At 61.1% G+C, this 21352-nt stretch overlaps 63 non-coding genes across 63 annotated transcripts; all 63 read left to right on the top strand.

Annotated features, from left to right (window-relative positions):
- The first annotated feature begins 82 nt into the window (after nucleotides 1–82).
- Nucleotides 83–201, top strand: LOC122978237. The gene has a single exon (XR_006402406.1). It is a non-coding gene; the product is annotated as a 5S ribosomal RNA (ribosomal RNA).
- Nucleotides 202–425: 224 nt separating this feature from the next.
- On the top strand, nucleotides 426–544 carry LOC122978238. The gene has a single exon (XR_006402407.1). It is a non-coding gene; the product is annotated as a 5S ribosomal RNA (ribosomal RNA).
- Nucleotides 545–768: 224 nt separating this feature from the next.
- On the top strand, nucleotides 769–887 carry LOC122977759. The gene has a single exon (XR_006401976.1). It is a non-coding gene; the product is annotated as a 5S ribosomal RNA (ribosomal RNA).
- A 224-nt stretch (nucleotides 888–1111) lies between these two features.
- Nucleotides 1112–1230, top strand: LOC122978239. The gene has a single exon (XR_006402408.1). It is a non-coding gene; the product is annotated as a 5S ribosomal RNA (ribosomal RNA).
- A 224-nt stretch (nucleotides 1231–1454) lies between these two features.
- LOC122977875 lies at nucleotides 1455–1573 on the top strand. The gene has a single exon (XR_006402089.1). It is a non-coding gene; the product is annotated as a 5S ribosomal RNA (ribosomal RNA).
- Nucleotides 1574–1797: 224 nt separating this feature from the next.
- LOC122977760 lies at nucleotides 1798–1916 on the top strand. Its single transcript, XR_006401977.1, has one exon. It is a non-coding gene; the product is annotated as a 5S ribosomal RNA (ribosomal RNA).
- A 224-nt stretch (nucleotides 1917–2140) lies between these two features.
- On the top strand, nucleotides 2141–2259 carry LOC122978240. The gene has a single exon (XR_006402409.1). It is a non-coding gene; the product is annotated as a 5S ribosomal RNA (ribosomal RNA).
- Nucleotides 2260–2483: 224 nt separating this feature from the next.
- On the top strand, nucleotides 2484–2602 carry LOC122978241. The gene has a single exon (XR_006402410.1). It is a non-coding gene; the product is annotated as a 5S ribosomal RNA (ribosomal RNA).
- Nucleotides 2603–2826: 224 nt separating this feature from the next.
- Nucleotides 2827–2945, top strand: LOC122977877. The gene has a single exon (XR_006402091.1). It is a non-coding gene; the product is annotated as a 5S ribosomal RNA (ribosomal RNA).
- A 224-nt stretch (nucleotides 2946–3169) lies between these two features.
- On the top strand, nucleotides 3170–3288 carry LOC122977761. The gene has a single exon (XR_006401978.1). It is a non-coding gene; the product is annotated as a 5S ribosomal RNA (ribosomal RNA).
- Nucleotides 3289–3512: 224 nt separating this feature from the next.
- LOC122978243 lies at nucleotides 3513–3631 on the top strand. Its single transcript, XR_006402412.1, has one exon. It is a non-coding gene; the product is annotated as a 5S ribosomal RNA (ribosomal RNA).
- A 224-nt stretch (nucleotides 3632–3855) lies between these two features.
- On the top strand, nucleotides 3856–3974 carry LOC122978244. Its single transcript, XR_006402413.1, has one exon. It is a non-coding gene; the product is annotated as a 5S ribosomal RNA (ribosomal RNA).
- A 224-nt stretch (nucleotides 3975–4198) lies between these two features.
- On the top strand, nucleotides 4199–4317 carry LOC122978245. Its single transcript, XR_006402414.1, has one exon. It is a non-coding gene; the product is annotated as a 5S ribosomal RNA (ribosomal RNA).
- A 224-nt stretch (nucleotides 4318–4541) lies between these two features.
- On the top strand, nucleotides 4542–4660 carry LOC122978246. The gene has a single exon (XR_006402415.1). It is a non-coding gene; the product is annotated as a 5S ribosomal RNA (ribosomal RNA).
- A 224-nt stretch (nucleotides 4661–4884) lies between these two features.
- On the top strand, nucleotides 4885–5003 carry LOC122977878. Its single transcript, XR_006402092.1, has one exon. It is a non-coding gene; the product is annotated as a 5S ribosomal RNA (ribosomal RNA).
- Nucleotides 5004–5227: 224 nt separating this feature from the next.
- LOC122978247 lies at nucleotides 5228–5346 on the top strand. Its single transcript, XR_006402416.1, has one exon. It is a non-coding gene; the product is annotated as a 5S ribosomal RNA (ribosomal RNA).
- Nucleotides 5347–5570: 224 nt separating this feature from the next.
- On the top strand, nucleotides 5571–5689 carry LOC122977919. The gene has a single exon (XR_006402133.1). It is a non-coding gene; the product is annotated as a 5S ribosomal RNA (ribosomal RNA).
- A 224-nt stretch (nucleotides 5690–5913) lies between these two features.
- On the top strand, nucleotides 5914–6032 carry LOC122977763. The gene has a single exon (XR_006401980.1). It is a non-coding gene; the product is annotated as a 5S ribosomal RNA (ribosomal RNA).
- A 224-nt stretch (nucleotides 6033–6256) lies between these two features.
- LOC122978248 lies at nucleotides 6257–6375 on the top strand. Its single transcript, XR_006402417.1, has one exon. It is a non-coding gene; the product is annotated as a 5S ribosomal RNA (ribosomal RNA).
- A 224-nt stretch (nucleotides 6376–6599) lies between these two features.
- LOC122978249 lies at nucleotides 6600–6718 on the top strand. The gene has a single exon (XR_006402418.1). It is a non-coding gene; the product is annotated as a 5S ribosomal RNA (ribosomal RNA).
- Nucleotides 6719–6942: 224 nt separating this feature from the next.
- LOC122977948 lies at nucleotides 6943–7061 on the top strand. The gene has a single exon (XR_006402162.1). It is a non-coding gene; the product is annotated as a 5S ribosomal RNA (ribosomal RNA).
- Nucleotides 7062–7273: 212 nt separating this feature from the next.
- Nucleotides 7274–7392, top strand: LOC122977764. The gene has a single exon (XR_006401981.1). It is a non-coding gene; the product is annotated as a 5S ribosomal RNA (ribosomal RNA).
- Nucleotides 7393–7604: 212 nt separating this feature from the next.
- LOC122978250 lies at nucleotides 7605–7723 on the top strand. The gene has a single exon (XR_006402419.1). It is a non-coding gene; the product is annotated as a 5S ribosomal RNA (ribosomal RNA).
- Nucleotides 7724–7947: 224 nt separating this feature from the next.
- LOC122978251 lies at nucleotides 7948–8066 on the top strand. The gene has a single exon (XR_006402420.1). It is a non-coding gene; the product is annotated as a 5S ribosomal RNA (ribosomal RNA).
- Nucleotides 8067–8290: 224 nt separating this feature from the next.
- LOC122978252 lies at nucleotides 8291–8409 on the top strand. The gene has a single exon (XR_006402421.1). It is a non-coding gene; the product is annotated as a 5S ribosomal RNA (ribosomal RNA).
- Nucleotides 8410–8621: 212 nt separating this feature from the next.
- Nucleotides 8622–8740, top strand: LOC122978255. The gene has a single exon (XR_006402423.1). It is a non-coding gene; the product is annotated as a 5S ribosomal RNA (ribosomal RNA).
- A 224-nt stretch (nucleotides 8741–8964) lies between these two features.
- Nucleotides 8965–9083, top strand: LOC122978256. The gene has a single exon (XR_006402424.1). It is a non-coding gene; the product is annotated as a 5S ribosomal RNA (ribosomal RNA).
- A 224-nt stretch (nucleotides 9084–9307) lies between these two features.
- Nucleotides 9308–9426, top strand: LOC122978257. Its single transcript, XR_006402425.1, has one exon. It is a non-coding gene; the product is annotated as a 5S ribosomal RNA (ribosomal RNA).
- Nucleotides 9427–9650: 224 nt separating this feature from the next.
- On the top strand, nucleotides 9651–9769 carry LOC122977083. Its single transcript, XR_006401334.1, has one exon. It is a non-coding gene; the product is annotated as a 5S ribosomal RNA (ribosomal RNA).
- A 212-nt stretch (nucleotides 9770–9981) lies between these two features.
- On the top strand, nucleotides 9982–10100 carry LOC122978258. Its single transcript, XR_006402426.1, has one exon. It is a non-coding gene; the product is annotated as a 5S ribosomal RNA (ribosomal RNA).
- Nucleotides 10101–10324: 224 nt separating this feature from the next.
- Nucleotides 10325–10443, top strand: LOC122978259. The gene has a single exon (XR_006402427.1). It is a non-coding gene; the product is annotated as a 5S ribosomal RNA (ribosomal RNA).
- Nucleotides 10444–10667: 224 nt separating this feature from the next.
- LOC122977911 lies at nucleotides 10668–10786 on the top strand. Its single transcript, XR_006402125.1, has one exon. It is a non-coding gene; the product is annotated as a 5S ribosomal RNA (ribosomal RNA).
- A 224-nt stretch (nucleotides 10787–11010) lies between these two features.
- LOC122978260 lies at nucleotides 11011–11129 on the top strand. The gene has a single exon (XR_006402428.1). It is a non-coding gene; the product is annotated as a 5S ribosomal RNA (ribosomal RNA).
- Nucleotides 11130–11353: 224 nt separating this feature from the next.
- LOC122977096 lies at nucleotides 11354–11472 on the top strand. The gene has a single exon (XR_006401346.1). It is a non-coding gene; the product is annotated as a 5S ribosomal RNA (ribosomal RNA).
- A 224-nt stretch (nucleotides 11473–11696) lies between these two features.
- Nucleotides 11697–11815, top strand: LOC122977107. Its single transcript, XR_006401357.1, has one exon. It is a non-coding gene; the product is annotated as a 5S ribosomal RNA (ribosomal RNA).
- A 224-nt stretch (nucleotides 11816–12039) lies between these two features.
- LOC122978261 lies at nucleotides 12040–12158 on the top strand. Its single transcript, XR_006402429.1, has one exon. It is a non-coding gene; the product is annotated as a 5S ribosomal RNA (ribosomal RNA).
- Nucleotides 12159–12370: 212 nt separating this feature from the next.
- On the top strand, nucleotides 12371–12489 carry LOC122978262. Its single transcript, XR_006402430.1, has one exon. It is a non-coding gene; the product is annotated as a 5S ribosomal RNA (ribosomal RNA).
- A 224-nt stretch (nucleotides 12490–12713) lies between these two features.
- On the top strand, nucleotides 12714–12832 carry LOC122978263. Its single transcript, XR_006402431.1, has one exon. It is a non-coding gene; the product is annotated as a 5S ribosomal RNA (ribosomal RNA).
- Nucleotides 12833–13056: 224 nt separating this feature from the next.
- Nucleotides 13057–13175, top strand: LOC122977912. Its single transcript, XR_006402126.1, has one exon. It is a non-coding gene; the product is annotated as a 5S ribosomal RNA (ribosomal RNA).
- A 224-nt stretch (nucleotides 13176–13399) lies between these two features.
- LOC122978264 lies at nucleotides 13400–13518 on the top strand. The gene has a single exon (XR_006402432.1). It is a non-coding gene; the product is annotated as a 5S ribosomal RNA (ribosomal RNA).
- Nucleotides 13519–13742: 224 nt separating this feature from the next.
- Nucleotides 13743–13861, top strand: LOC122978266. The gene has a single exon (XR_006402434.1). It is a non-coding gene; the product is annotated as a 5S ribosomal RNA (ribosomal RNA).
- Nucleotides 13862–14073: 212 nt separating this feature from the next.
- LOC122977848 lies at nucleotides 14074–14192 on the top strand. The gene has a single exon (XR_006402063.1). It is a non-coding gene; the product is annotated as a 5S ribosomal RNA (ribosomal RNA).
- Nucleotides 14193–14404: 212 nt separating this feature from the next.
- LOC122978267 lies at nucleotides 14405–14523 on the top strand. Its single transcript, XR_006402435.1, has one exon. It is a non-coding gene; the product is annotated as a 5S ribosomal RNA (ribosomal RNA).
- A 212-nt stretch (nucleotides 14524–14735) lies between these two features.
- Nucleotides 14736–14854, top strand: LOC122977849. The gene has a single exon (XR_006402064.1). It is a non-coding gene; the product is annotated as a 5S ribosomal RNA (ribosomal RNA).
- A 212-nt stretch (nucleotides 14855–15066) lies between these two features.
- LOC122978268 lies at nucleotides 15067–15185 on the top strand. Its single transcript, XR_006402436.1, has one exon. It is a non-coding gene; the product is annotated as a 5S ribosomal RNA (ribosomal RNA).
- Nucleotides 15186–15397: 212 nt separating this feature from the next.
- LOC122976804 lies at nucleotides 15398–15516 on the top strand. The gene has a single exon (XR_006401062.1). It is a non-coding gene; the product is annotated as a 5S ribosomal RNA (ribosomal RNA).
- A 224-nt stretch (nucleotides 15517–15740) lies between these two features.
- LOC122978269 lies at nucleotides 15741–15859 on the top strand. The gene has a single exon (XR_006402437.1). It is a non-coding gene; the product is annotated as a 5S ribosomal RNA (ribosomal RNA).
- Nucleotides 15860–16071: 212 nt separating this feature from the next.
- Nucleotides 16072–16190, top strand: LOC122976815. The gene has a single exon (XR_006401074.1). It is a non-coding gene; the product is annotated as a 5S ribosomal RNA (ribosomal RNA).
- A 224-nt stretch (nucleotides 16191–16414) lies between these two features.
- Nucleotides 16415–16533, top strand: LOC122978271. The gene has a single exon (XR_006402438.1). It is a non-coding gene; the product is annotated as a 5S ribosomal RNA (ribosomal RNA).
- A 224-nt stretch (nucleotides 16534–16757) lies between these two features.
- Nucleotides 16758–16876, top strand: LOC122978272. The gene has a single exon (XR_006402439.1). It is a non-coding gene; the product is annotated as a 5S ribosomal RNA (ribosomal RNA).
- A 212-nt stretch (nucleotides 16877–17088) lies between these two features.
- Nucleotides 17089–17207, top strand: LOC122976826. Its single transcript, XR_006401085.1, has one exon. It is a non-coding gene; the product is annotated as a 5S ribosomal RNA (ribosomal RNA).
- A 224-nt stretch (nucleotides 17208–17431) lies between these two features.
- On the top strand, nucleotides 17432–17550 carry LOC122978273. The gene has a single exon (XR_006402440.1). It is a non-coding gene; the product is annotated as a 5S ribosomal RNA (ribosomal RNA).
- Nucleotides 17551–17762: 212 nt separating this feature from the next.
- LOC122977850 lies at nucleotides 17763–17881 on the top strand. The gene has a single exon (XR_006402065.1). It is a non-coding gene; the product is annotated as a 5S ribosomal RNA (ribosomal RNA).
- A 212-nt stretch (nucleotides 17882–18093) lies between these two features.
- LOC122978274 lies at nucleotides 18094–18212 on the top strand. Its single transcript, XR_006402441.1, has one exon. It is a non-coding gene; the product is annotated as a 5S ribosomal RNA (ribosomal RNA).
- A 212-nt stretch (nucleotides 18213–18424) lies between these two features.
- Nucleotides 18425–18543, top strand: LOC122977851. Its single transcript, XR_006402066.1, has one exon. It is a non-coding gene; the product is annotated as a 5S ribosomal RNA (ribosomal RNA).
- A 212-nt stretch (nucleotides 18544–18755) lies between these two features.
- Nucleotides 18756–18874, top strand: LOC122978275. The gene has a single exon (XR_006402442.1). It is a non-coding gene; the product is annotated as a 5S ribosomal RNA (ribosomal RNA).
- A 212-nt stretch (nucleotides 18875–19086) lies between these two features.
- On the top strand, nucleotides 19087–19205 carry LOC122976837. The gene has a single exon (XR_006401096.1). It is a non-coding gene; the product is annotated as a 5S ribosomal RNA (ribosomal RNA).
- Nucleotides 19206–19429: 224 nt separating this feature from the next.
- Nucleotides 19430–19548, top strand: LOC122978276. Its single transcript, XR_006402443.1, has one exon. It is a non-coding gene; the product is annotated as a 5S ribosomal RNA (ribosomal RNA).
- A 224-nt stretch (nucleotides 19549–19772) lies between these two features.
- LOC122978278 lies at nucleotides 19773–19891 on the top strand. Its single transcript, XR_006402445.1, has one exon. It is a non-coding gene; the product is annotated as a 5S ribosomal RNA (ribosomal RNA).
- Nucleotides 19892–20103: 212 nt separating this feature from the next.
- On the top strand, nucleotides 20104–20222 carry LOC122978279. The gene has a single exon (XR_006402446.1). It is a non-coding gene; the product is annotated as a 5S ribosomal RNA (ribosomal RNA).
- A 224-nt stretch (nucleotides 20223–20446) lies between these two features.
- Nucleotides 20447–20565, top strand: LOC122978280. The gene has a single exon (XR_006402447.1). It is a non-coding gene; the product is annotated as a 5S ribosomal RNA (ribosomal RNA).
- A 224-nt stretch (nucleotides 20566–20789) lies between these two features.
- On the top strand, nucleotides 20790–20908 carry LOC122978281. The gene has a single exon (XR_006402448.1). It is a non-coding gene; the product is annotated as a 5S ribosomal RNA (ribosomal RNA).
- A 212-nt stretch (nucleotides 20909–21120) lies between these two features.
- Nucleotides 21121–21239, top strand: LOC122978282. Its single transcript, XR_006402449.1, has one exon. It is a non-coding gene; the product is annotated as a 5S ribosomal RNA (ribosomal RNA).
- Nucleotides 21240–21352: the final 113 nt, after the last annotated feature.

The raw sequence follows: 21352 nt of genomic DNA on the forward strand, positions 1-21352 counted from the left end.
CCCGGCGCAGCTGCCGCCTGGGCCTTGGAGGCGCGTCTGACGAGCGCCACCCCTAAGAGGCCCATGCGTGGTACCTTGGACAGCTTACGGCCATACCACCCTGAACACGCCCGATCTCGTCTGATCTCGGAAGCCAAGCAGGGTCGGGCCTGGTTAGTACTTGGACGGGAGACCGCCTGGGAATACCAGGTGCTGTAAGCTTTTTCACTTTTCTCCACAAGCGCCCGTCCGCCGCGCTTAACGTAGGGATCCTCTCTCTTGTTTTCCTCCGTGTCTGTGCAGAACTGTGTGCGGGAGTCCCGCTCCCTGGTGTTTCTCCGAGGGAGGAACGGATGGGAACGCTCCCGGCGCAGCTGCCGCCTGGGCCTTGGAGGCGCGTCTGACGAGCGCCACCCCTAAGAGGCCCATGCGTGGTACCTTGGACAGCTTACGGCCATACCACCCTGAACACGCCCGATCTCGTCTGATCTCGGAAGCCAAGCAGGGTCGGGCCTGGTTAGTACTTGGACGGGAGACCGCCTGGGAATACCAGGTGCTGTAAGCTTTTTCACTTTTCTCCACAAGCGCCCGTCCGCCGCGCTTAACGTAGGGATCCTCTCTCTTGTTTTCCTCCGTGTCTGTGCAGAACTGTGCGCGGGAGTCCCGCTCTCTGGTGTTTCTCCGAGGGAGGAACGGATGGGAACGCTCCCGGCGCAGCTGCCGCCTGGGCCTTGGAGGCGCGTCTGACGAGCGCCACCCCTAAGAGGCCCATGCGTGGTACCTTGGACAGCTTACGGCCATACCACCCTGAACACGCCCGATCTCGTCTGATCTCGGAAGCCAAGCAGGGTCGGGCCTGGTTAGTACTTGGACGGGAGACCGCCTGAGAATACCAGGTGCTGTAAGCTTTTTCACTTTTCTCCACAAGCGCCCGTCCGCCGCGCTTAACGTAGGGATCCTCTCTCTTGTTTTCCTCCGTGTCTGTGCAGAACTGTGCGCGGGAGTCCCGCTCTCTGGTGTTTCTCCCAGGGAGGAACGGATGGGAACGCTCCCGGCGCAGCTGCCGCCTGGGCCTTGGAGGCGCGTCTGACGAGCGCCACCCCTAAGAGGCCCATGCGTGGTACCTTGGACAGCTTACGGCCATACCACCCTGAACACGCCCGATCTCGTCTGATCTCGGAAGCCAAGCAGGGTCGGGCCTGGTTAGTACTTGGACGGGAGACCGCCTGGGAATACCAGGTGCTGTAAGCTTTTTCACTTTTCTCCACAAGCGCCCGTCCGCCGCGCTTAACGTAGGGATCCTCTCTCTTGTTTTCCTCCGTGTCTGTGCAGAACTGTGCGCGGGAGTCCCGCTCTCTGGTGTTTCTCCCAGGGAGGAACGGATGGGAACGCTCCCGGCGCAGCTGCCGCCTGGGCCTTGGAGGCGCGTCTGACGAGCGCCACCCCTAAGAGGCCCATGCGTGGTACCTTGGACAGCTTACGGCCATACCACCCTGAACACGCCTGATCTCGTCTGATCTCGGAAGCCAAGCAGGGTCGGGCCTGGTTAGTACTTGGACGGGAGACCGCCTGGGAATACCAGGTGCTGTAAGCTTTTTCACTTTTCTCCACAAGCGCCCGTCCACCGCGCTTAACGTAGGGATCCTCTCTCTTGTTTTCCTCCGTGTCTGTGCAGAACTGTGCGCGGGAGTCCCGCTCTCTGGTGTTTCTCCGAGGGAGGAACGGATGGGAACGCTCCCGGCGCAGCTGCCGCCTGGGCCTTGGAGGCGCGTCTGACGAGCGCCACCCCTAAGAGGCCCATGCGTGGTACCTTGGACAGCTTACGGCCATACCACCCTGAACACGCCCGATCTCGTCTGATCTCGGAAGCCAAGCAGGGTCGGGCCTGGTTAGTACTTGGACGGGAGACCGCCTGAGAATACCAGGTGCTGTAAGCTTTTTCACTTTTCTCCACAAGCGCCCGTCCGCCGCGCTTAACGTAGGGATCCTCTCTCTTGTTTTCCTCCGTGTCTGTGCAGAACTGTGCGCGGGAGTCCCGCTCTCTGGTGTTTCTCCCAGGGAGGAACGGATGGGAACGCTCCCGGCGCAGCTGCCGCCTGGGCCTTGGAGGCGCGTCTGACGAGCGCCACCCCTAAGAGGCCCATGCGTGGTACCTTGGACAGCTTACGGCCATACCACCCTGAACACGCCCGATCTCGTCTGATCTCGGAAGCCAAGCAGGGTCGGGCCTGGTTAGTACTTGGACGGGAGACCGCCTGGGAATACCAGGTGCTGTAAGCTTTTTCACTTTTCTCCACAAGCGCCCGTCCGCCGCGCTTAACGTAGGGATCCTCTCTCTTGTTTTCCTCCGTGTCTGTGCAGAACTGTGCGCGGGAGTCCCGCTCTCTGGTGTTTCTCCCAGGGAGGAACGGATGGGAATGCTCCCGGCGCAGCTGCCGCCTGGGCCTTGGAGGCGCGTCTGACGAGCGCCACCCCTAAGAGGCCCATGCGTGGTACCTTGGACAGCTTACGGCCATACCACCCTGAACACGCCCGATCTCGTCTGATCTCGGAAGCCAAGCAGGGTCGGGCCTGGTTAGTACTTGGACGGGAGACCGCCTGGGAATACCAGGTGCTGTAAGCTTTTTCACTTTTCTCCACAAGCGCCCGTCCACCGCGCTTAACGTAGGAATCCTCTCTCTTGTTTTCCTCCGTGTCTGTGCAGAACTGTGCGCGGGAGTCCCGCTCTCTGGTGTTTCTCCGAGGGAGGAACGGATGGGAACGCTCCCGGCGCAGCTGCCGCCTGGGCCTTGGAGGCGCGTCTGACGAGCGCCACCCCTAAGAGGCCCATGCGTGGTACCTTGGACAGCTTACGGCCATACCACCCTGAACACGCCTGATCTCGTCTGATCTCGGAAGCCAAGCAGGGTCGGGCCTGGTTAGTACTTGGACGGGAGACCGCCTGGGAATACCAGGTGCTGTAAGCTTTTTCACTTTTCTCCACAAGCGCCCGTCCACCGCGCTTAACGTAGGGATCCTCTCTCTTGTTTTCCTCCGTGTCTGTGCAGAACTGTGCGCGGGAGTCCCGCTCTCTGGTGTTTCTCCGAGGGAGGAACGGATGGGAACGCTCCCGGCGCAGCTGCCGCCTGGGCCTTGGAGGCGCGTCTGACGAGCGCCACCCCTAAGAGGCCCATGCGTGGTACCTTGGACAGCTTACGGCCATACCACCCTGAACACGCCCGATCTCGTCTGATCTCGGAAGCCAAGCAGGGTCGGGCCTGGTTAGTACTTGGACGGGAGACCGCCTGAGAATACCAGGTGCTGTAAGCTTTTTCACTTTTCTCCACAAGCGCCCGTCCGCCGCGCTTAACGTAGGGATCCTCTCTCTTGTTTTCCTCCGTGTCTGTGCAGAACTGTGCGCGGGAGTCCCGCTCTCTGGTGTTTCTCCCAGGGAGGAACGGATGGGAACGCTCCCGGCGCAGCTGCCGCCTGGGCCTTGGAGGCGCGTCTGACGAGCGCCACCCCTAAGAGGCCCATGCGTGGTACCTTGGACAGCTTACGGCCATACCACCCTGAACACGCCCGATCTCGTCTGATCTCGGAAGCCAAGCAGGGTCGGGCCTGGTTAGTACTTGGACGGGAGACCGCCTGGGAATACCAGGTGCTGTAAGCTTTTTCACTTTTCTCCACAAGCGCCCGTCCGCCGCGCTTAACGTAGGGATCCTCTCTCTTGTTTTCCTCCGTGTCTGTGCAGAACTGTGCGCGGGAGTCCCGCTCTCTGGTGTTTCTCCCAGGGAGGAACGGATGGGAATGCTCCCGGCGCAGCTGCCGCCTGGGCCTTGGAGGCGCGTCTGACGAGCGCCACCCCTAAGAGGCCCATGCGTGGTACCTTGGACAGCTTACGGCCATACCACCCTGAACACGCCCGATCTCGTCTGATCTCGGAAGCCAAGCAGGGTCGGGCCTGGTTAGTACTTGGACGGGAGACCGCCTGGGAATACCAGGTGCTGTAAGCTTTTTCACTTTTCTCCACAAGCGCCCGTCCGCCGCGCTTAACGTAGGAATCCTCTCTCTTGTTTTCCTCCGTGTCTGTGCAGAACTGTGCGCGGGAGTCCCGCTCTCTGGTGTTTCTCCGAGGGAGGAACGGATGGGAACGCTCCCGGCGCAGCTGCCGCCTGGGCCTTGGAGGCGCGTCTGACGAGCGCCACCCCTAAGAGGCCCATGCGTGGTACCTTGGACAGCTTACGGCCATACCACCCTGAACACGCCCGATCTCGTCTGATCTCGGAAGCCAAGCAGGGTCGGGCCTGGTTAGTACTTGGACGGGAGACCGCCTGGGAATACCAGGTGCTGTAAGCTTTTTCACTTTTCTCCACAAGCGCCCGTCCGCCGCGCTTAACGTAGGGATCCTCTCTCTTGTTTTCCTCCGTGTCTGTGCAGAACTGTGCGCGGGAGTCCCGCTCTCTGGTGTTTCTCCCAGGGAGGAACGGATGGGAACGCTCCCGGCGCAGCTGCCGCCTGGGCCTTGGAGGCGCGTCTGACGAGCGCCACCCCTAAGAGGCCCATGCGTGGTACCTTGGACAGCTTACGGCCATACCACCCTGAACACGCCCGATCTCGTCTGATCTCGGAAGCCAAGCAGGGTCGGGCCTGGTTAGTACTTGGACGGGAGACCGCCTGGGAATACCAGGTGCTGTAAGCTTTTTCACTTTTCTCCACAAGCGCCCGTCCGCCGCGCTTAACGTAGGGATCCTCTCTCTTGTTTTCCTCCGTGTCTGTGCAGAACTGTGCGCGGGAGTCCCGCTCTCTGGTGTTTCTCCCAGGGAGGAACGGATGGGAACGCTCCCGGCGCAGCTGCCGCCTGGGCCTTGGAGGCGCGTCTGACGAGCGCCACCCCTAAGAGGCCCATGCGTGGTACCTTGGACAGCTTACGGCCATACCACCCTGAACACGCCTGATCTCGTCTGATCTCGGAAGCCAAGCAGGGTCGGGCCTGGTTAGTACTTGGACGGGAGACCGCCTGGGAATACCAGGTGCTGTAAGCTTTTTCACTTTTCTCCACAAGCGCCCGTCCACCGCGCTTAACGTAGGGATCCTCTCTCTTGTTTTCCTCCGTGTCTGTGCAGAACTGTGCGCGGGAGTCCCGCTCTCTGGTGTTTCTCCGAGGGAGGAACGGATGGGAACGCTCCCGGCGCAGCTGCCGCCTGGGCCTTGGAGGCGCGTCTGACGAGCGCCACCCCTAAGAGGCCCATGCGTGGTACCTTGGACAGCTTACGGCCATACCACCCTGAACACGCCCGATCTCGTCTGATCTCGGAAGCCAAGCAGGGTCGGGCCTGGTTAGTACTTGGACGGGAGACCGCCTGGGAATACCAGGTGCTGTAAGCTTTTTCACTTTTCTCCACAAGCGCCCGTCCGCCGCGCTTAACGTAGGGATCCTCTCTCTTGTTTTCCTCCGTGTCTGTGCAGAACTGTGCGCGGGAGTCCCGCTCCCTGGTGTTTCTCCGAGGGAGGAACGGATGGGAACGCTCCCGGCGCAGCTGCCGCCTGGGCCTTGGAGGCGCGTCTGACGAGCGCCACCCCTAAGAGGCCCATGCGTGGTACCTTGGACAGCTTACGGCCATACCACCCTGAACACGCCCGATCTCGTCTGATCTCGGAAGCCAAGCAGGGTCGGGCCTGGTTAGTATTTGGACGGGAGACCGCCTGGGAATACCAGGTGCTGTAAGCTTTTTCACTTTTCTCCACAAGCGCCCGTCCGCCGCGCTTAACGTAGGGATCCTCTCTCTTGTTTTCCTCCGTGTCTGTGCAGAACTGTGCGCGGGAGTCCCGCTCTCTGGTGTTTCTCCGAGGGAGGAACGGATGGGAACGCTCCCGGCGCAGCTGCCGCCTGGGCCTTGGAGGCGCGTCTGACGAGCGCCACCCCTAAGAGGCCCATGCGTGGTACCTTGGACAGCTTACGGCCATACCACCCTGAACACGCCCGATCTCGTCTGATCTCGGAAGCCAAGCAGGGTCGGGCCTGGTTAGTACTTGGACGGGAGACCGCCTGAGAATACCAGGTGCTGTAAGCTTTTTCACTTTTCTCCACAAGCGCCCGTCCGCCGCGCTTAACGTAGGGATCCTCTCTCTTGTTTTCCTCCGTGTCTGTGCAGAACTGTGCGCGGGAGTCCCGCTCTCTGGTGTTTCTCCCAGGGAGGAACGGATGGGAACGCTCCCGGCGCAGCTGCCGCCTGGGCCTTGGAGGCGCGTCTGACGAGCGCCACCCCTAAGAGGCCCATGCGTGGTACCTTGGACAGCTTACGGCCATACCACCCTGAACACGCCCGATCTCGTCTGATCTCGGAAGCCAAGCAGGGTCGGGCCTGGTTAGTACTTGGACGGGAGACCGCCTGGGAATACCAGGTGCTGTAAGCTTTTTCACTTTTCTCCACAAGCGCCCGTCCGCCGCGCTTAACGTAGGGATCCTCTCTCTTGTTTTCCTCCGTGTCTGTGCAGAACTGTGCGCGGGAGTCCCGCTCTCTGGTGTTTCTCCGAGGGAGGAACGGATGGGAACGCTCCCGGCGCAGCTGCCGCCTGGGCCTTGGAGGCGCGTCTGACGAGCGCCACCCCTAAGAGGCCCATGCGTGGTACCTTGGACAGCTTACGGCCATACCACCCTGAACACGCCCGATCTCGTCTGATCTCGGAAGCCAAGCAGGGTCGGGCCTGGTTAGTACTTGGACGGGAGACCGCCTGGGAATACCAGGTGCTGTAAGCTTTTTCACTTTTCTCCACAAGCGCCCGTCCGCCGCGCTTAACGTAGGGATCCTCTCTCTTGTTTTCCTCCGTGTCTGTGCAGAACTGTGCACGGGAGTCCCGCTCTCTGGTGTTTCTCCGAGGGAGGAACGGATGGGAACACTCCCGGCGCAGCTGCCGCCTGGGCCTTGGAGGCGCGTCTGACGAGCGCCACCCCTAAGAGGCTCATGCGTGGTACCTTGGACAGCTTACGGCCATACCACCCTGAACACACCCAATCTCGTCTGATCTCGGAAGCCAAGCAGGGTCGGGCCTGGTTAGTACTTGGACGGGAGACCGCCTGGGAATACCAGGTGCTGTAAGCTTTTTCACTTTTCTCCACAAGCGCCCGTCCGCCGCGCTTAACGTAGGGATCCTCTCTCTTGTTTTCCTCCGTGTCTGTGCAGAACTGTGCGCGGGAGTCCCGCTCTCTGGTGTTTCTCCCAGGGAGGAACGGATGGGAACGCTGCCGCCTGGGCCTTGGAGGCGCGTCTGACGAGCGCCACCCCTAAGAGGCCCATGCGTGGTACCTTGGACAGCTTACGGCCATACCACCCTGAACACGCCCGATCTCGTCTGATCTCGGAAGCCAAGCAGGGTCGGGCCTGGTTAGTACTTGGACGGGAGACCGCCTGAGAATACCAGGTGCTGTAAGCTTTTTCACTTTTCTCCACAAGCGCCCGTCCGCCGCGCTTAACGTAGGGATCCTCTCTCTTGTTTTCCTCCGTGTCTGTGCAGAACTGTGCGCGGGAGTCCCGCTCTCTGGTGTTTCTCCGAGGGAGGAACGGATGGGAACGCTGCCGCCTGGGCCTTGGAGGCGCCTCTGACGAGCGCCACCCCTAAGAGGCCCATGCGTGGTACCTTGGACAGCTTACGGCCATACCACCCTGAACACGCCCGATCTCGTCTGATCTCGGAAGCCAAGCAGGGTCGGGCCTGGTTAGTACTTGGACGGGAGACCGCCTGGGAATACCAGGTGCTGTAAGCTTTTTCACTTTTCTCCACAAGCGCCCGTCCGCCGCGCTTAACGTAGGGATCCTCTCTCTTGTTTTCCTCCGTGTCTGTGCAGAACTGTGCGCGGGAGTCCCGCTCTCTGGTGTTTCTCCGAGGGAGGAACGGATGGGAACGCTCCCGGCGCAGCTGCCGCCTGGGCCTTGGAGGCGCGTCTGACGAGCGCCACCCCTAAGAGGCCCATGCGTGGTACCTTGGACAGCTTACGGCCATACCACCCTGAACACGCCCGATCTCGTCTGATCTCGGAAGCCAAGCAGGGTCGGGCCTGGTTAGTACTTGGACGGGAGACCGCCTGGGAATACCAGGTGCTGTAAGCTTTTTCACTTTTCTCCACAAGCGCCCGTCCGCCGCGCTTAACGTAGGGATCCTCTCTCTTGTTTTCCTCCGTGTCTGTGCAGAACTGTGCGCGGGAGTCCCGCTCTCTGGTGTTTCTCCCAGGGAGGAACGGATGGGAACGCTCCCGGCGCAGCTGCCGCCTGGGCCTTGGAGGCGCGTCTGACGAGCGCCACCCCTAAGAGGCCCATGCGTGGTACCTTGGACAGCTTACGGCCATACCACCCTGAACACGCCCGATCTCGTCTGATCTCGGAAGCCAAGCAGGGTCGGGCCTGGTTAGTACTTGGACGGGAGACCGCCTGGGAATACCAGGTGCTGTAAGCTTTTTCACTTTTCTCCACAAGCGCCTGTCCGCCGCGCTTAACGTAGGGATCCTCTCTCTTGTTTTCCTCCGTGTCTGTGCAGAACTGTGCGCGGGAGTCCCGCTCTCTGGTGTTTCTCCGAGGGAGGAACGGATGGGAACGCTGCCGCCTGGGCCTTGGAGGCGCCTCTGACGAGCGCCACCCCTAAGAGGCCCATGCGTGGTACCTTGGACAGCTTACGGCCATACCACCCTGAACACGCCCGATCTCGTCTGATCTCGGAAGCCAAGCAGGGTCGGGCCTGGTTAGTACTTGGACGGGAGACCGCCTGGGAATACCAGGTGCTGTAAGCTTTTTCACTTTTCTCCACAAGCGCCCGTCCGCCGCGCTTAACGTAGGGATCCTCTCTCTTGTTTTCCTCCGTGTCTGTGCAGAACTGTGCGCGGGAGTCCCGCTCTCTGGTGTTTCTCCCAGGGAGGAACGGATGGGAACGCTCCCGGCGCAGCTGCCGCCTGGGCCTTGGAGGCGCGTCTGACGAGCGCCACCCCTAAGAGGCCCATGCGTGGTACCTTGGACAGCTTACGGCCATACCACCCTGAACACGCCCGATCTCGTCTGATCTCGGAAGCCAAGCAGGGTCGGGCCTGGTTAGTACTTGGACGGGAGACCGCCTGGGAATACCAGGTGCTGTAAGCTTTTTCACTTTTCTCCACAAGCGCCCGTCCGCCGCGCTTAACGTAGGGATCCTCTCTCTTGTTTTCCTCCGTGTCTGTGCAGAACTGTGCGCGGGAGTCCCGCTCTCTGGTGTTTCTCCCAGGGAGGAACGGATGGGAACGCTCCCGGCGCAGCTGCCGCCTGGGCCTTGGAGGCGCGTCTGACGAGCGCCACCCCTAAGAGGCCCATGCGTGGTACCTTGGACAGCTTACGGCCATACCACCCTGAACACGCCCGATCTCGTCTGATCTCGGAAGCCAAGCAGGGTCGGGCCTGGTTAGTACTTGGACGGGAGACCGCCTGGGAATACCAGGTGCTGTAAGCTTTTTCACTTTTCTCCACAAGCGCCCGTCCGCCGCGCTTAACGTAGGGATCCTCTCTCTTGTTTTCCTCCGTGTCTGTGCAGAACTGTGCGCGGGAGTCCCGCTCTCTGGTGTTTCTCCCAGGGAGGAACGGATGGGAACGCTCCCGGCGCAGCTGCCGCCTGGGCCTTGGAGGCGCGTCTGACGAGCGCCACCCCTAAGAGGCCCATGCGTGGTACCTTGGACAGCTTACGGCCATACCACCCTGAACACGCCCGATCTCGTCTGATCTCGGAAGCCAAGCAGGGTCGGGCCTGGTTAGTACTTGGACGGGAGACCACCTGGGAATACCAGGTGCTGTAAGCTTTTTCACTTTTCTCCACAAGCGCCCGTCCGCCGCGCTTAACGTAGGGATCCTCTCTCTTGTTTTCCTCCGTGTCTGTGCAGAACTGTGCGCGGGAGTCCCGCTCTCTGGTGTTTCTCCGAGGGAGGAACGGATGGGAACGCTGCCGCCTGGGCCTTGGAGGCGCCTCTGACGAGCGCCACCCTTAAGAGGCCCATGCGTGGTACCTTGGACAGCTTACGGCCATACCACCCTGAACACGCCCGATCTCGTCTGATCTCGGAAGCCAAGCAGGGTCGGGCCTGGTTAGTACTTGGACGGGAGACCGCCTGGGAATACCAGGTGCTGTAAGCTTTTTCACTTTTCTCCACAAGCGCCCGTCCGCCGCGCTTAACGTAGGGATCCTCTCTCTTGTTTTCCTCCGTGTCTGTGCAGAACTGTGCGCGGGAGTCCCGCTCTCTGGTGTTTCTCCGAGGGAGGAACGGATGGGAACGCTCCCGGCGCAGCTGCCGCCTGGGCCTTGGAGGCGCGTCTGACGAGCGCCACCCCTAAGAGGCCCATGCGTGGTACCTTGGACAGCTTACGGCCATACCACCCTGAACACGCCCGATCTCGTCTGATCTCGGAAGCCAAGCAGGGTCGGGCCTGGTTAGTACTTGGACGGGAGACCGCCTGGGAATACCAGGTGCTGTAAGCTTTTTCACTTTTCTCCACAAGCGCCCGTCCGCCGCGCTTAACGTAGGGATCCTCTCTCTTGTTTTCCTCCGTGTCTGTGCAGAACTGTGCGCGGGAGTCCCGCTCTCTGGTGTTTCTCCCAGGGAGGAACGGATGGGAACGCTCCCGGCGCAGCTGCCGCCTGGGCCTTGGAGGCGCGTCTGACGAGCGCCACCCCTAAGAGGCCCATGTGTGGTACCTTGGACAGCTTACGGCCATACCACCCTGAACACGCCCGATCTCGTCTGATCTCGAAAGCCAAGCAGGGTCGGGCCTGGTTAGTACTTGGACGGGAGACCGCCTGGGAATACCAGGTGCTGTAAGCTTTTTCACTTTTCTCCACAAGCGCCCGTCCGCCGCGCTTAACGTAGGGATCCTCTCTCTTGTTTTCCTCCGTGTCTGTGCAGAACTGTGCGCGGGAGTCCCGCTCTCTGGTGTTTCTCCGAGGGAGGAACGGATGGGAACGCTCCCGGCGCAGCTGCCGCCTGGGCCTTGGAGGCGCGTCTGACGAGCGCCACCCCTAAGAGGCCCATGCGTGGTACCTTGGACAGCTTACGGCCATACCACCCTGAACACGCCCGATCTCGTCTGATCTCGGAAGCCAAGCAGGGTCGGGCCTGGTTAGTACTTGGACGGGAGACCGCCTGGGAATACCAGGTGCTGTAAGCTTTTTCACTTTTCTCCACAAGCGCCCGTCCGCCGCGCTTAACGTAGGGATCCTCTCTCTTGTTTTCCTCCGTGTCTGTGCAGAACTGTGCGCGGGAGTCCCGCTCTCTGGTGTTTCTCCCAGGGAGGAACGGATGGGAACGCTCCCGGCGCAGCTGCCGCCTGGGCCTTGGAGGCGCGTCTGACGAGCGCCACCCCTAAGAGGCCCATGCGTGGTACCTTGGACAGCTTACGGCCATACCACCCTGAACACGCCCGATCTCGTCTGATCTCGGAAGCCAAGCAGGGTCGGGCCTGGTTAGTACTTGGACGGGAGACCACCTGGGAATACCAGGTGCTGTAAGCTTTTTCACTTTTCTCCACAAGCGCCCGTCCGCCGCGCTTAACGTAGGGATCCTCTCTCTTGTTTTCCTCCGTGTCTGTGCAGAACTGTGCGCGGGAGTCCCGCTCTCTGGTGTTTCTCCCAGGGAGGAACGGATGGGAACGCTCCCGGCGCAGCTGCCGCCTGGGCCTTGGAGGCGCGTCTGACGAGCGCCACCCCTAAGAGGCCCATGCGTGGTACCTTGGACAGCTTACGGCCATACCACCCTGAACACGCCCGATCTCGTCTGATCTCGGAAGCCAAGCAGGGTCGGGCCTGGTTAGTACTTGGACGGGAGACCACCTGGGAATACCAGGTGCTGTAAGCTTTTTCACTTTTCTCCACAAGCGCCCGTCCGCCGCGCTTAACGTAGGGATCCTCTCTCTTGTTTTCCTCCGTGTCTGTGCAGAACTGTGCGCGGGAGTCCCGCTCTCTGGTGTTTCTCCCAGGGAGGAACGGATGGGAACGCTCCCGGCGCAGCTGCCGCCTGGGCCTTGGAGGCGCGTCTGACGAGCGCCACCCCTAAGAGGCCCATGCGTGGTACCTTGGACAGCTTACGGCCATACCACCCTGAACACGCCCGATCTCGTCTGATCTCGGAAGCCAAGCAGGGTCGGGCCTGGTTAGTACTTGGACGGGAGACCGCCTGGGAATACCAGGTGCTGTAAGCTTTTTCACTTTTCTCCACAAGCGCCCGTCCGCCGCGCTTAACGTAGGGATCCTCTCTCTTGTTTTCCTCCGTGTCTGTGCAGAACTGTGCGCGGGAGTCCCGCTCTCTGGTGTTTCTCCGAGGGAGGAACGGATGGGAACGCTGCCGCCTGGGCCTTGGAGGCGCCTCTGACGAGCGCCACCCCTAAGAGGCCCATGCGTGGTACCTTGGACAGCTTACGGCCATACCACCCTGAACACGCCCGATCTCGTCTGATCTCGGAAGCCAAGCAGGGTCGGGCCTGGTTAGTACTTGGACGGGAGACCGCCTGGGAATACCAGGTGCTGTAAGCTTTTTCACTTTTCTCCACAAGCGCCCGTCCGCCGCGCTTAACGTAGGGATCCTCTCTCTTGTTTTCCTCCGTGTCTGTGCAGAACTGTGCGCGGGAGTCCCGCTCTCTGGTGTTTCTCCGAGGGAGGAACGGATGGGAACGCTCCCGGCGCAGCTGCCGCCTGGGCCTTGGAGGCGCGTCTGACGAGCGCCACCCCTAAGAGGCCCATGCGTGGTACCTTGGACAGCTTACGGCCATACCACCCTGAACACGCCCGATCTCGTCTGATCTCGGAAGCCAAGCAGGGTCGGGCCTGGTTAGTACTTGGACGGGAGACCGCCTGGGAATACCAGGTGCTGTAAGCTTTTTCACTTTTCTCCACAAGCGCCCGTCCGCCGCGCTTAACGTAGGGATCCTCTCTCTTGTTTTCCTCCGTGTCTGTGCAGAACTGTGCGCGGGAGTCCCGCTCTCTGGTGTTTCTCCCAGGGAGGAACGGATGGGAACGCTCCCGGCGCAGCTGCCGCCTGGGCCTTGGAGGCGCGTCTGACGAGCGCCACCCCTAAGAGGCCCATGTGTGGTACCTTGGACAGCTTACGGCCATACCACCCTGAACACGCCCGATCTCGTCTGATCTCGAAAGCCAAGCAGGGTCGGGCCTGGTTAGTACTTGGACGGGAGACCGCCTGGGAATACCAGGTGCTGTAAGCTTTTTCACTTTTCTCCACAAGCGCCCGTCCGCCGCGCTTAACGTAGGGATCCTCTCTCTTGTTTTCCTCCGTGTCTGTGCAGAACTGTGCGCGGGAGTCCCGCTCTCTGGTGTTTCTCCGAGGGAGGAACGGATGGGAACGCTCCCGGCGCAGCTGCCGCCTGGGCCTTGGAGGCGCGTCTGACGAGCGCCACCCCTAAGAGGCCCATGCGTGGTACCTTGGACAGCTTACGGCCATACCACCCTGAACACGCCCGATCTCGTCTGATCTCGGAAGCCAAGCAGGGTCGGGCCTGGTTAGTACTTGGACGGGAGACCGCCTGGGAATACCAGGTGCTGTAAGCTTTTTCACTTTTCTCCACAAGCGCCCGTCCGCCGCGCTTAACGTAGGGATCCTCTCTCTTGTTTTCCTCCGTGTCTGTGCAGAACTGTGCGCGGGAGTCCCGCTCTCTGGTGTTTCTCCCAGGGAGGAACGGATGGGAACGCTCCCGGCGCAGCTGCCGCCTGGGCCTTGGAGGCGCGTCTGACGAGCGCCACCCCTAAGAGGCCCATGCGTGGTACCTTGGACAGCTTACGGCCATACCACCCTGAACACGCCCGATCTCGTCTGATCTCGGAAGCCAAGCAGGGTCGGGCCTGGTTAGTACTTGGACGGGAGACCGCCTGGGAATACCAGGTGCTGTAAGCTTTTTCACTTTTCTCCACAAGCGCCCGTCCGCCGCGCTTAACGTAGGGATCCTCTCTCTTGTTTTCCTCTGTGTCTGTGCAGAACTGTGCGCGGGAGTCCCGCTCTCTGGTGTTTCTCCGAGGGAGGAACGGATGGGAACGCTGCCGCCTGGGCCTTGGAGGCGCGTCTGACGAGCGCCACCCCTAAGAGGCCCATGCGTGGTACCTTGGACAGCTTACGGCCATACCACCCTGAACACGCCCGATCTCGTCTGATCTCGGAAGCCAAGCAGGGTCGGGCCTGGTTAGTACTTGGACGGGAGACCGACTGGGAATACCAGGTGCTGTAAGCTTTTTCACTTTTCTCCACAAGCGCCTGTCCGCCGCGTTTAACGTAGGGATCCTCTCTCTTGTTTTCCTCCGTGTCTGTGCAGAACTGTGCGCGGGAGTCCCGCTCTCTGGTGTTTCTCCGAGGGAGGAACGGATGGGAACGCTGCCGCCTGGGCCTTGGAGGCGCGTCTGACGAGCGCCACCCCTAAGAGGCCCATGCGTGGTACCTTGGACAGCTTACGGCCATACCACCCTGAACACGCCCGATCTCGTCTGATCTCGGAAGCCAAGCAGGGTCGGGCCTGGTTAGTACTTGGACGGGAGACCGCCTGGGAATACCAGGTGCTGTAAGCTTTTTCACTTTTCTCCACAAGCGCCCGTCCGCCGCGCCTAACGTAGGGATCCTCTCTCTTGTTTTCCTCCGTGTCTGTGCAGAACTGTGCGCGGGAGTCCCGCTCTCTGGTGTTTTTCCGAGGGAGGAACGGATGGGAACGCTGCCGCCTGGGCCTTGGAGGCGCGTCTGACGAGCGCCACCCCTAAGAGGCCCATGCGTGGTACCTTGGACAGCTTACGGCCATACCACCCTGAACACGCCCGATCTCGTCTGATCTCGGAAGCCAAGCAGGGTCGGGCCTGGTTAGTACTTGGACGGGAGACCGACTGGGAATACCAGGTGCTGTAAGCTTTTTCACTTTTCTCCACAAGCGCCTGTCCGCCGCGCTTAACGTAGGGATCCTCTCTCTTGTTTTCCTCCGTGTCTGTGCAGAACTGTGCGCGGGAGTCCCGCTCTCTGGTGTTTCTCCGAGGGAGGAACGGATGGGAACGCTGCCGCCTGGGCCTTGGAGGCGCGTCTGACGAGCGCCACCCCTAAGAGGCCCATGCGTGGTACCTTGGACAGCTTACGGCCATACCACCCTGAACACGCCCGATCTCGTCTGATCTCGGAAGCCAAGCAGGGTCGGGCCTGGTTAGTACTTGGACGGGAGACCGCCTGGGAATACCAGGTGCTGTAAGCTTTTTCACTTTTCTCCACAAGCGCCCGTCCGCCGCGCCTAACGTAGGGATCCTCTCTCTTGTTTTCCTCCGTGTCTGTGCAGAACTGTGCGCGGGAGTCCCGCTCTCTGGTGTTTCTCCGAGGGAGGAACGGATGGGAACGCTGCCGCCTGGGCCTTGGAGGCGCGTCTGACGAGCGCCACCCCTAAGAGGCCCATGCGTGGTACCTTGGACAGCTTACGGCCATACCACCCTGAACACGCCCGATCTCGTCTGATCTCGGAAGCCAAGCAGGGTCGGGCCTGGTTAGTACTTGGACGGGAGACCGCCTGGGAATACCAGGTGCCGTAAGCTTTTTCACTTTTCTCCACAAGCGCCCGTCCGCCGCGCTTAACGTAGGGATCCTCTCTCTTGTTTTCCTCCGTGTCTGTGCAGAACTGTGCGCGGGAGTCCCGCTCTCTGGTGTTTCTCCGAGGGAGGAACGGATGGGAACGCTCCCGGCGCAGCTGCCGCCTGGGCCTTGGAGGCGCGTCTGACGAGCGCCACCCCTAAGAGGCCCATGCGTGGTACCTTGGACAGCTTACGGCCATACCACCCTGAACACGCCCGATCTCGTCTGATCTCGGAAGCCAAGCAGGGTCGGGCCTGGTTAGTACTTGGACGGGAGACCGCCTGGGAATACCAGGTGCTGTAAGCTTTTTCACTTTTCTCCACAAGCGCCCGTCCGCCGCGCTTAACGTAGGGATCCTCTCTCTTGTTTTCCTCCGTGTCTGTGCAGAACTGTGCGCGGGAGTCCCGCTCTCTGGTGTTTCTCCGAGGGAGGAACGGATGGGAACGCTGCCGCCTGGGCCTTGGAGGCACGTCTGACGAGCGCCACCCCTAAGAGGCCCATGCGTGGTACCTTGGACAGCTTACGGCCATACCACCCTGAACACGCCCGATCTCGTCTGATCTCGGAAGCCAAGCAGGGTCGGGCCTGGTTAGTACTTGGACGGGAGACCGCCTGGGAATACCAGGTGCCGTAAGCTTTTTCACTTTTCTCCACAAGCGCCCGTCCGCCGCGCTTAACGTAGGGATCCTCTCTCTTGTTTTCCTCCGTGTCTGTGCAGAACTGTGCGCGGGAGTCCCGCTCTCTGGTGTTTCTCCGAGGGAGGAACGGATGGGAACGCTCCCGGCGCAGCTGCCGCCTGGGCCTTGGAGGCGCGTCTGACGAGCGCCACCCCTAAGAGGCCCATGCGTGGTACCTTGGACAGCTTACGGCCATACCACCCTGAACACGCCCGATCTCGTCTGATCTCGGAAGCCAAGCAGGGTCGGGCCTGGTTAGTACTTGGACGGGAGACCGCCTGGGAATACCAGGTGCTGTAAGCTTTTTCACTTTTCTCCACAAGCGCCCGTCCGCCGTGCTTAACGTAGGGATCCTCTCTCTTGTTTTCCTCCGTGTCTGTGCAGAACTGTGCGCGGGAGTCCCGCTCTCTGGTGTTTCTCCCAGGGAGGAACGGATGGGAACGCTCCCGGCGCAGCTGCCGCCTGGGCCTTGGAGGCGCGTCTGACGAGCGCCACCCCTAAGAGGCCCATGCGTGGTACCTTGGACAGCTTACGGCCATACCACCCTGAACACGCCCGATCTCGTCTGATCTCGGAAGCCAAGCAGGGTCGGGCCTGGTTAGTACTTGGACGGGAGACCGCCTGGGAATACCAGGTGCTGTAAGCTTTTTCACTTTTCTCCACAAGCGCCCGTCCGCCGCGCCTAACTTAGGGATCCTCTCTCTTGTTTTCCTCCGTGTCTGTGCAGAACTGTGCGCGGGAGTCCCGCTCTCTGGTGTTTCTCCGAGGGAGGAACGGATGGGAACGCTGCCGCCTGGGCCTTGGAGGCGCGTCTGACGAGCGCCACCCCTAAGAGGCCCATGCGTGGTACCTTGGACAGCTTACGGCCATACCACCCTGAACACGCCCGATCTCGTCTGATCTCGGAAGCCAAGCAGGGTCGGGCCTGGTTAGTACTTGGACGGGAGACCGCCTGGGAATACCAGGTGCCGTAAGCTTTTTCACTTTTCTCCACAAGCGCCCGTCCGCCGCGCTTAACGTAGGGATCCTCTCTCTTGTTTTCCTCCGTGTCTGTGCAGAACTGTGCGCGGGAGTCCCGCTCTCTGGTGTTTCTCCGAGGGAGGAACGGATGGGAACGCTCCCGGCGCAGCTGCCGCCTGGGCCTTGGAGGCGCGTCTGACGAGCGCCACCCCTAAGAGGCCCATGCGTGGTACCTTGGACAGCTTACGGCCATACCACCCTGAACACGCCCGATCTCGTCTGATCTCGGAAGCCAAGCAGGGTCGGGCCTGGTTAGTACTTGGACGGGAGACCGCCTGGGAATACCAGGTGCTGTAAGCTTTTTCACTTTTCTCCACAAGCGCCCGTCCGCCGCGCTTAACGTAGGGATCCTCTCTCTTGTTTTCCTCCGTGTCTGTGCAGAACTGTGCGCGGGAGTCCCGCTCTCTGGTGTTTCTCCGAGGGAGGAACGGATGGGAACGCTGCCGCCTGGGCCTTGGAGGCGCGTCTGACGAGCGCCACCCCTAAGAGGCCCATGCGTGGTACCTTGGACAGCTTACGGCCATACCACCCTGAACACGCCCGATCTCGTCTGATCTCGGAAGCCAAGCAGGGTCGGGCCTGGTTAGTACTTGGACGGGAGACCGACTGGGAATACCAGGTGCTGTAAGCTTTTTCACTTTTCTCCACAAGCGCCTGTCCGCCGCGTTTAACGTAGGGATCCTCTCTCTTGTTTTCCTCCGTGTCTGTGCAGAACTGTGCGCGGGAGTCCCGCTCTCTGGTGTTTCTCCGAGGGAGGAACGGATGGGAACGCTGCCGCCTGGGCCTTGGAGGCGCGTCTGACGAGCGCCACCCCTAAGAGGCCCATGCGTGGTACCTTGGACAGCTTACGGCCATACCACCCTGAACACGCCCGATCTCGTCTGATCTCGGAAGCCAAGCAGGGTCGGGCCTGGTTAGTACTTGGACGGGAGACCGCCTGGGAATACCAGGTGCTGTAAGCTTTTTCACTTTTCTCCACAAGCGCCCGTCCGCCGCGCCTAACGTAGGGATCCTCTCTCTTGTTTTCCTCCGTGTCTGTGCAGAACTGTGCGCGGGAGTCCCGCTCTCTGGTGTTTTTCCGAGGGAGGAACGGATGGGAACGCTGCCGCCTGGGCCTTGGAGGCGCGTCTGACGAGCGCCACCCCTAAGAGGCCCATGCGTGGTACCTTGGACAGCTTACGGCCATACCACCCTGAACACGCCCGATCTCGTCTGATCTCGGAAGCCAAGCAGGGTCGGGCCTGGTTAGTACTTGGACGGGAGACCGACTGGGAATACCAGGTGCTGTAAGCTTTTTCACTTTTCTCCACAAGCGCCTGTCCGCCGCGCTTAACGTAGGGATCCTCTCTCTTGTTTTCCTCCGTGTCTGTGCAGAACTGTGCGCGGGAGTCCCGCTCTCTGGTGTTTCTCCGAGGGAGGAACGGATGGGAACGCTGCCGCCTGGGCCTTGGAGGCGCGTCTGACGAGCGCCACCCCTAAGAGGCCCATGCGTGATACCTTGGACAGCTTACGGCCATACCACCCTGAACACGCCCGATCTCGTCTGATCTCGGAAGCCAAGCAGGGTCGGGCCTGGTTAGTACTTGGACGGGAGACCGCCTGGGAATACCAGGTGCTGTAAGCTTTTTCACTTTTCTCCACAAGCGCCCGTCCGCCGCGCCTAACGTAGGGATCCTCTCTCTTGTTTTCCTCCGTGTCTGTGCAGAACTGTGCGCGGGAGTCCCGCTCTCTGGTGTTTCTCCGAGGGAGGAACGGATGGGAACGCTGCCGCCTGGGCCTTGGAGGCACGTCTGACGAGCGCCACCCCTAAGAGGCCCATGCGTGGTACCTTGGACAGCTTACGGCCATACCACCCTGAACACGCCCGATCTCGTCTGATCTCGGAAGCCAAGCAGGGTCGGGCCTGGTTAGTACTTGGACGGGAGACCGCCTGGGAATACCAGGTGCCGTAAGCTTTTTCACTTTTCTCCACAAGCGCCCGTCCGCCGCGCTTAACGTAGGGATCCTCTCTCTTGTTTTCCTCCGTGTCTGTGCAGAACTGTGCGCGGGAGTCCCGCTCTCTGGTGTTTCTCCGAGGGAGGAACGGATGGGAACGCTCCCGGCGCAGCTGCCGCCTGGGCCTTGGAGGCGCGTCTGACGAGCGCCACCCCTAAGAGGCCCATGCGTGGTACCTTGGACAGCTTACGGCCATACCACCCTGAACACGCCCGATCTCGTCTGATCTCGGAAGCCAAGCAGGGTCGGGCCTGGTTAGTACTTGGACGGGAGACCGCCTGGGAATACCAGGTGCTGTAAGCTTTTTCACTTTTCTCCACAAGCGCCCGTCCGCCGTGCTTAACGTAGGGATCCTCTCTCTTGTTTTCCTCCGTGTCTGTGCAGAACTGTGCGCGGGAGTCCCGCTCTCTGGTGTTTCTCCGAGGGAGGAACGGATGGGAACGCTCCCGGCGCAGCTGCCGCCTGGGCCTTGGAGGCGCGTCTGACGAGCGCCACCCCTAAGAGGCCCATGCGTGGTACCTTGGACAGCTTACGGCCATACCACCCTGAACACGCCCGATCTCGTCTGATCTCGGAAGCCAAGCAGGGTCGGGCCTGGTTAGTACTTGGACGGGAGACCGCCTGGGAATACCAGGTGCTGTAAGCTTTTTCACTTTTCTCCACAAGCGCCCGTCCGCCGCGCCTAACGTAGGGATCCTCTCTCTTGTTTTCCTCCGTGTCTGTGCAGAACTGTGCGCGGGAGTCCCGCTCTCTGGTGTTTCTCCGAGGGAGGAACGGATGGGAACGCTGCCGCCTGGGCCTTGGAGGCGCGTCTGACGAGCGCCACCCCTAAGAGGCCCATGCGTGGTACCTTGGACAGCTTACGGCCATACCACCCTGAACACGCCCGATCTCGTCTGATCTCGGAAGCCAAGCAGGGTCGGGCCTGGTTAGTACTTGGACGGGAGACCGCCTGGGAATACCAGGTGCTGTAAGCTTTTTCACTTTTCTCCACAAGCGCCCGTCCGCCGCGCTTAACGTAGGGATCCTCTCTCTTGTTTTCCTCCGTGTCTGTGCAGAACTGTGCGCGGGAGTCCCGCTCTCTGGTGTTTCTCCGAGGGAGGAACGGATGGGAACGCTCCCGGCGCAGCTGCCGCCTGGGCCTTGGAGGCGCGTCTGACGAGCGCCACCCCTAAGAGGCCCATGCGTGGTACCTTGGATAGCTTACGGCCATACCACCCTGAACACGCCCGATCTCGTCTGATCTCGGAAGCCAAGCAGGGTCGGGCCTGGTTAGTACTTGGACGGGAGACCGCCTGGGAATACCAGGTGCTGTAAGCTTTTTCACTTTTCTCCACAAGCGCCCGTCCGCCGCGCTTAACGTAGGGATCCTCTCTCTTGTTTTCCTCCGTGTCTGTGCAGAACTGTGCGCGGGAGTCCCGCTCTCTGGTGTTTCTCCGAGGGAGGAACGGATGGGAACGCTCCCGGCGCAGCTGCCGCCTGGGCCTTGGAGGCGCGTCTGACGAGCGCCACCCCTAAGAGGCCCATGCGTGGTACCTTGGACAGCTTACGGCCATACCACCCTGAACACGCCCGATCTCGTCTGATCTCGGAAGCCAAGCAGGGTCGGGCCTGGTTAGTACTTGGACGGGAGACCGCCTGGGAATACCAGGTGCTGTAAGCTTTTTCACTTTTCTCCACAAGCGCCCGTCCGCCGCGCTTAACGTAGGGATCCTCTCTCTTGTTTTCCTCCGTGTCTGTGCAGAACTGTGCGCGGGAGTCCCGCTCTCTGGTGTTTCTCCGAGGGAGGAACGGATGGGAACGCTGCCGCCTGGGCCTTGGAGGCGCGTCTGACGAGCGCCACCCCTAAGAGGCCCATGCGTGGTACCTTGGACAGCTTACGGCCATACCACCCTGAACACGCCCGATCTCGTCTGATCTCGGAAGCCAAGCAGGGTCGGGCCTGGTTAGTACTTGGACGGGAGACCGCCTGGGAATACCAGGTGCTGTAAGCTTTTTCACTTTTCTCCACAAGCGCCCGTCCGCCGCGCTTAACGTAGGGATCCTCTCTCTTGTTTTCCTCCGTGTCTGTGCAGAACTGTGCGCGGGAGTCCCGCTCTCTGGTGTT

The sequence above is a fragment of the Thunnus albacares genome, chromosome 24 (genome assembly GCF_914725855.1).
Source record: "Thunnus albacares chromosome 24, fThuAlb1.1, whole genome shotgun sequence".
Classification (NCBI taxonomy): Eukaryota; Metazoa; Chordata; class Actinopteri; order Scombriformes; family Scombridae; genus Thunnus; species Thunnus albacares.